This window comes from Apostichopus japonicus, chromosome 21 (genome assembly GCF_037975245.1).
Source record: "Apostichopus japonicus isolate 1M-3 chromosome 21, ASM3797524v1, whole genome shotgun sequence".
NCBI classification, from domain to species: Eukaryota; Metazoa; Echinodermata; class Holothuroidea; order Aspidochirotida; family Stichopodidae; genus Apostichopus; species Apostichopus japonicus.
Window position 1 is genome coordinate 14,741,667 of NC_092581.1, and position 8,376 is coordinate 14,750,042.

Consider the following 8,376-nt stretch of genomic DNA (forward strand, 5'->3'; position numbering starts at 1 on the left):
ATTGTTGTCAAACTTTGCGATGTTTTTGCTTATGTTTCTTCTTATAATGTTGGAAAGAAATGTTGACGTGCATGTTGACTCTGTTACCTCCTTTCAGAGGACTGCTCTCTACCAAGCGGTTATGTATTTAATGGAATTCGCCCAGACCGAATAAATGACGGAACATTTGTATCGATCAGATGTGAAAAAGGACAAGCGTCAAATAAAGTTGTGATGGTAGAATGCAAAAACGGTAAAATTACAGTAGAATCCTGTTTTCAAGGTGAGAATTCGCACAGGGTTGACTAATCACATGTTCAATATTTCACTGGTGAACCGATTCACGCAGAGAATGCAGGCAATGTTGGTAACGTGACGATAACAATGAATATTCCATGCATTAATTAATAGTTGTTCTAGGTCACGTCTCATGTTAAACCTACTATAGCAAAAAATGTACTTCAGACGGTACTGGTATTAAAACCAGAATAACCATTGTACTGATGATAGTCTCAAGATTAATATTTACAGACTGTATAGTTTGATTATTTGTCATGGATTTGTAAATAAAGTATTTGGTGTTATTCTTTCCCAATTTGAGACTAGCGTTTACGGAGAGCCGAACATTCCGTTAATGTCACACATTAAAATGAGAGATCAATGAAGGGATGTTAATGAGGATATACAAACCAGCACGTTAAAGTGTAATATAACTACGAAGATTTCCATTTGAGCGTATCAAACTTTGATACTTGTATGCCGGGATTCATTTGTAATTATTTTGGACCTGATCATCGTTCGAAGAGCGTGAAACTCGAGTAGTGATCTCACTTCATTTGCCACATTTACCCGCTCTGTTTATACATTGAGCACTATATGCCCAAGGCTATAATAATAGCTAATACATATATATATATATATATATATATATATATATATATATTATATATGTATTATATATGTATAGATAGATATACATTGTACCATTGCTTGTTATATTTCCTCTATTTTTCTTGCAGATGTTGTATTAGGAGAAACACCATCAGCATTTAACAATGACGATGTGAACTTAGGAATGACAACATGTATATGCTTAACCACTCCCGTACCACCGACATTGCCAACTGACATTGTGACAATAGCATCAACCATCGGAATTACTTCAGAGACTCTGTCAACAATTGCTACTCATTCAACGGAATTGACATCTGGTTTCACGACTCTCCTTAAAACAACTGGTACTATCACAGCTACTCAAGGTAGGTATTTTCTGTTTTATAGTGTCCGATTTAATGAGGGCTTCTTGTAGTTCTCATGGACGATAACAACTAAACAAACTATTCTTCATTTTGGCAGACTGTTGTAAAATGCTTCATTTTCCATCGCAAAACTACTTTTAATATTCCTTTAGAAGGAACGACCGATATCACAACAGAAGCAACGACACCGGTGGTAACTACAACAGACAGTACAACCGCTGAGACTACACAAACATCGACCACTGTTCCGACTACAACTGATGAGGTTACAACTCCTGGTCGAACAACTTCCGTCACTACAGGTGTGTAACTCATATCTTTGTGGTCATTCAAACTTTTATTTAAATCATTCAAGTACGAATATACTAAAAAGTTATTTTCTTAAATGTATATGCAGGAATTTTCACAATAACTAGGCAGCAGTACAATAAATAGCTATTATAACAGTATTTCGACTGTGAATTAATATTTCGATTCATTGAGATTTCATTCCGTAACTAATTATACTCTAATTATAGATCAAACGACCGATGTCACAACGGTAGTAACGACACCGGTGGTAACTACAACAGACAGTACAACCGCTGAGACTACACAAACATCGACCACTGTTCTGACTACAACTGATGAGGTTACAACTCCTGGTCGAACAACTTCCGTCACTACAGGTGTGTAACTAATATTTTTGAAGTCGTTCAATGCATTTTATTTAAATCATTGAAGTACGAAGTTACGAGAAAATTATTTTGTTAAATGTATATGCAGAAATTTTCACAATAACTAGGCAGCAGTACAATAAATAGCGATTATAACAGCATTTCGACTGTGAATTAATATTTCGATTCATTCAGATTTCATTCCGTAGCTAATTATACTCTAATTGTAGATCAAACGACCGATGTCACAACGGTAGTAACGACACCGGTGGTAACTACAACAGACAGTACAACCGCTGAGACTACACAAACATCGACCACTGTTCCGACTACCACTGATGAGGTTACAACTCCTGGTCGAACAACTTCCGTCACTACAGGTGTGTAACTAATATCTTTGTAGTCATTCAATTCATTTTATTTAAATCATTCAAGTACGAAGTTACGGGAAAAATATTTTCTTAAATGTATATGTAGAAATTTTCACAATAACTAGGCAGCAGTACAATAAATAGCTATTATAACAGTATTTCGACTGTGAATTAATATTTCGATTCATTCAGATTTCATTCCGTAACTAATTATACTCTAATTATAGATCAAACGACCGATGTCACAACGGTAGTAACGACACCGGTTGTAACTACAACAGACAGTACAACCGCTGAGACTACACAAACATCGACCACTGATCTCACTACAACTGATGAGGTTACAACTCCTGGTCGAACAACTTCCGTCACTACAGGTGTGTAACTAATATCTTTGCAGTAGTTCAATGCAGTTTATTTAAATCATTCAAGTACGAAGTTACGAGAAAATTATTTTGTTAAATGTATATGCAGGAATTTTCACAATAACTAGGCAGCAGTACAATAAATAGCTATTATAACAGTATTTCGACTGTGAATTAATATTTCGATTCATTCAGATTTCATTCCGTAACTAATTATACTCTAATTATAGATCAAACGACCGATGTCACAACGGTAGTAACGACACCGGTGGTAACTACAACAGACAGTACAACCGCTGAGACTACACAAACATCGACCACTGTTCTGACTACCACTGATGAGGTTACAACTCCTGGTCGAACAACTTCCGTCACTACAGGTGTGTAACTCATATCTTTGTGGTCATTCAAACTTTTATTTAAATCATTCAAGTACGAATATACTGAAAAGTTATTTTCTTAAATGTATATGCAGGAATTTTCACAATAACTAGGCAGCAGTACAATAAATAGCTATTATAACAGTATTTCGACTGTGAATTAATATTTCGATTCATTGAGATTTCATTCCGTAACTAATTATACTCTAATTATAGATCAAACGACCGATGTCACAACGGTAGTAACGACACCGGTGGTAACTACAACAGACAGTACAACCGCTGAGACTACACAAACATCGACCACTGTTCTGACTACAACTGATGAGGTTACAACTCCTGGTCGAACAACTTCCGTCACTACAGGTGTGTAACTAATATTTTTGCAGTCGTTCAATGCATTTTATTTAAATCATTCAAGTACGAAGTTACGAGAAAATTATTTTCTTAAATGTATATGCAGAAATTTTCACAATAACTAGGCAGCAGTACAATAAATAGCTATTATAACAGCATTTCGACTGTGAATTAATATTTCGATTCATTCAGATTTCATTCCGTAGCTAATTATACTCTAATTGTAGATCAAACGACCGATGTCACAACGGAAGTAACGACACCGGTGGTAACTACAACAGACAGTACAACCGCTGAGACTACACAAACATCGACCACTGTTCCGACTACCACGGATGAGGTTACAACTCCTGGTCGAACAACTTCCGTCACTACAGGTGTGTAACTAATATCTTTGTAGTCATTCAATTCATTTTATTTAAATCATTCAAGTACGAAGTTACGGGAAAAATATTTTCTTAAATGTATATGTAGAAATTTTCACAATAACTAGGCAGCAGTACAATAAATAGCTATCATAACAGCATTTCGACTGTGAATTAATATTTCGATTCATTCAGATTTCATTCCGTAGCTAATTATACTCTAATTGTAGATCAAACGACCGATGTCACAACGGTAGTAACGACACCGGTGGTAACTACAACAGACAGTACAACCGCTGAGACTACACAAACATCGACCACTGTTCCGACTACCACTGATGAGGTTACAACTCCTGGTCGAACAACTTCCGTCACTACAGGTGTGTAACTAATATCTTTGTAGTCATTCAATTCATTTTATTTAAATCATTCAAGTACGAAGTTACGGGAAAAATATTTTCTTAAATGTATATGTAGAAATTTTCACAATAACTAGGCAGCAGTACAATAAATAGCTATTATAACAGTATTTCGACTGTGAATTAATATTTCGATTCATTCAGATTTCATTCCGTAACTAATTATACTCTAATTATAGATCAAACGACCGATGTCACAACGGTAGTAACGACACCGGTTGTAACTACAACAGACAGTACAACCGCTGAGACTACACAAACATCGACCACTGTTCTGACTACAACTGATGAGGTTACAACTCCTGGTCGAACAACTTCCGTCACTACAGGTGTGTAACTTATATCTTTGTGGTCATTCAATCATTTTATTTAAATCATTCAAGTACGAATATACCGATATTTATTTTGTTAAATGTATATGTAGAAATTTTCACAATAACTAGGCAGCAGTACAATAAATAGCTATTATAACAGTATTTCGACTGTGAATTAATATTTCGATTCATTCAGATTTCATTCCGTAACTAATTATACTCTAATTATAGATCAAACGACCGATGTCACAACGGTAGTAACGACACCGGTGGTAACTACAACAGACAGTACAACCGCTGAGACTACACAAACATCGACCACTGTTCCGACTACCACTGATGAGGTTACAACTCCTGGTCGAACAACTTCCGTCACTACAGGTGTGTAACTAATATCTCTGTAGTCATTCAATTCATTTTATTTAAATCATTCAAGTACGAAGTTACGGAAAAATATTTTCTTAAATGTATATGTAGAAATTTTCACAATAACTAGGCAGCAGTACAATAAATAGCTATTATAACAGTATTTCGACTGTGAATTAATATTTCGATTCATTCAGATTTCATTCCGTAACTAATTATACTCTAATTATAGATCAAACGACCGATGTCACAACGGTAGTAACGACACCGGTGGTAACTACAACAGACAGTACAACCGCTGAGACTACACAAACATCGACCACTGTTCCGACTACCACTGATGAGGTTACAACTCCTGGTCGAACAACTTCCGTCACTACAGGTGTGTAACTAATATCTTTGTAGTCATTCAATTCATTTTATTTAAATCATTCAAGTACGAAGTTACGGGAAAAATATTTTCTTAAATGTATATGTAGAAATTTTCACAATAACTAGGCAGCAGTACAATAAATAGCTATTATAACAGTATTTCGACTGTGAATTAATATTTCGATTCATTCAGATTTCATTCCGTAACTAATTATACTCTAATTATAGATCAAACGACCGATGTCACAACGGTAGTAACGACACCGGTGGTAACTACAACAGACAGTACAACCGCTGAGACTACACAAACATCGACCACTGTTCCGACTACAACTGATGAGGTTACAACTCCTGGTCGAACAACTTCCGTCACTACAGGTGTGTAACTAATATCTTTGTAGTCATTCAATTCATTTTATTTAAATCATTCAAGTACGAAGTTACGGGAAAAATATTTTCTTAAATGTATATGTAGAAATTTTCACAATAACTAGGCAGCAGTACAATAAATAGCTATTATAACAGTATTTCGACTGTGAATTAATATTTCGATTCATTGAGATTTCATTCCGTAACTAATTATACTCTAATTATAGATCAAACGACCGATGTCACAACGGTAGTAACGACACCGGTGGTAACTACAACAGACAGTACAACCGCTGAGACTACACAAACATCGACAACTGTTCCGACTACAACTGATGAGGTTACAACTCCTGGTCGAACAACTTCCGTCACTACAGGTGTGTAACAAATATCTTTGAAGTCGATCAATGCATTTTATTTAAATCATTCAAGTACGAAGTTACGGGAAAAATATTTTCTTAAATGTATATGTAGAAATTTTCACAATAACTAGGCAGCAGTACAATAAATAGCTATCATAACAGTATTTCGACTGTGAATTAATATTTCGATTCATTGAGATTTCATTCCGTAACTAATTATACTCTAATTATAGATCAAACGACCGATGTCACAACGGTAGTAACGACACCGGTGGTAACTACAACAGACAGTACAACCGCTGAGACTACACAAACATCGACCACTGTTCCGACTACCACTGATGAGGTTACAACTCCTGGTCGAACAACTTCCGTCACTACAGGTGTGTAACTAATATCTTTGCAGTCATTCAATTCATTTTATTTAAATCATTCAAGTACGAAGTTACGGGAAAAATATTTTCTTAAATGTATATGTAGAAATTTTCACAATAACTAGGCAGCAGTACAATAAATAGCTATTATAACAGTATTTCGACTGTGAATTAATATTTCGATTCATTCAGATTTCATTCCGTAACTAATTATACTCTAATTATAGATCAAACGACCGATGTCACAACGGTAGTAACGACACCGGTGGTAACTACAACAGACAGTACAACCGCTGAGACTACACAAACATCGACCACTGTTCCGACTACCACTGATGAGGTTACAACTCCTGGTCGAACAACTTCCGTCACTACAGGTGTGTAACAAATATCTTTGAAGTCGATCAATGCATTTTATTTAAATCATTCAAATACGAATATACCGATATTTATTTTGTTAAATGTATATGAAGAAATTTTCACAATAACTAGGCAGCAGTACAATAAATAGCTATTATAACAGTATTTCGACTGTGAATTAATATTTCGATTCATTGAGATTTCATTCCGTAACTAATTATACTCTAATTATAGATCAAACGACCGATGTCACAACGGTAGTAACGACACCGGTGGTAACTACAACAGACAGTACAACCGCTGAGACTACACAAACATCGACCACTGTTCCGACTACCACTGATGAGGTTACAACTCCTGGTCGAACAACTTCCGTCACTACAGGTGTGTAACTAATATCTTTGTAGTCATTCAATTCATTTTATTTAAATCATTCAAGTACGAAGTTACGGGAAAAATATTTTCTTAAATGTATAAGTAGAAATTTTCACAATAACTAGGCAGCAGTACAATAAATAGCTATTATAACAGTATTTCGACTGTGAATTAATATTTCGATTCATTGAGATTTCATTCCGTAACTAATTATACTCTAATTATAGATCAAACGACCGATGTCACAACGGTAGTAACGACACCGGTGGTAACTACAACAGACAGTACAACCGCTGAGACTACACAAACATCGACCACTGTTCCGACTACAACTGATGAGGTTACAACTCCTGGTCGAACAACTTCCGTCACTACAGGTGTGTAACAAATATCTTTGAAGTCGATCAATGCATTTTATTTAAATCATTCAAGTACGAAGTTACGGGAAAAATATTTTCTTAAATGTATATGTAGAAATTTTCACAATAACTAGGCAGCAGTACAATAAATAGCTATCATAACAGTATTTCGACTGTGAATTAATATTTCGATTCATTGAGATTTCATTCCGTAACTAATTATACTCTAATTATAGATCAAACGACCGATGTCACAACGGTAGTAACGACACCGGTGGTAACTACAACAGACAGTACAACCGCTGAGACTACACAAACATCGACCACTGTTCCGACTACCACTGATGAGGTTACAACTCCTGGTCGAACAACTTCCGTCACTACAGGTGTGTGACTAATATCTTTGCAGTCATTCAATTCATTTTATTTAAATCATTCAAGTACGAAGTTACGGGAAAAATATTTTCTTAAATGTATATGAAGAAATTTTCACAATAACTAGGCAGCAGTACAATAAATAGCTATTATAACAGTATTTCGACTGTGAATTAATATTTCGATTCATTCAGATTTCATTCCGTAACTAATTATACTCTAATTATAGATCAAACGACCGATGTCACAACGGTAGTAACGACACCGGTGGTAACTACAACAGACAGTACAACCGCTGAGACTACACAAACATCGACCACTGTTCCGACTACCACTGATGAGGTTACAACTCCTGGTCGAACAACTTCCGTCACTACAGGTGTGTAACAAATATCTTTGAAGTCGATCAATGCATTTTATTTAAATCATTCAAATACGAATATACCGATATTTATTTTGTTAAATGTATATGAAGAAATTTTCACAATAACTAGGCAGCAGTACAATAAATAGCTATCATAACAGTATTTCGACTGTGAATTAATATTTCGATTCATTCAGATTTCATTCCGTAACTAATTATACTCTAATTATAGATC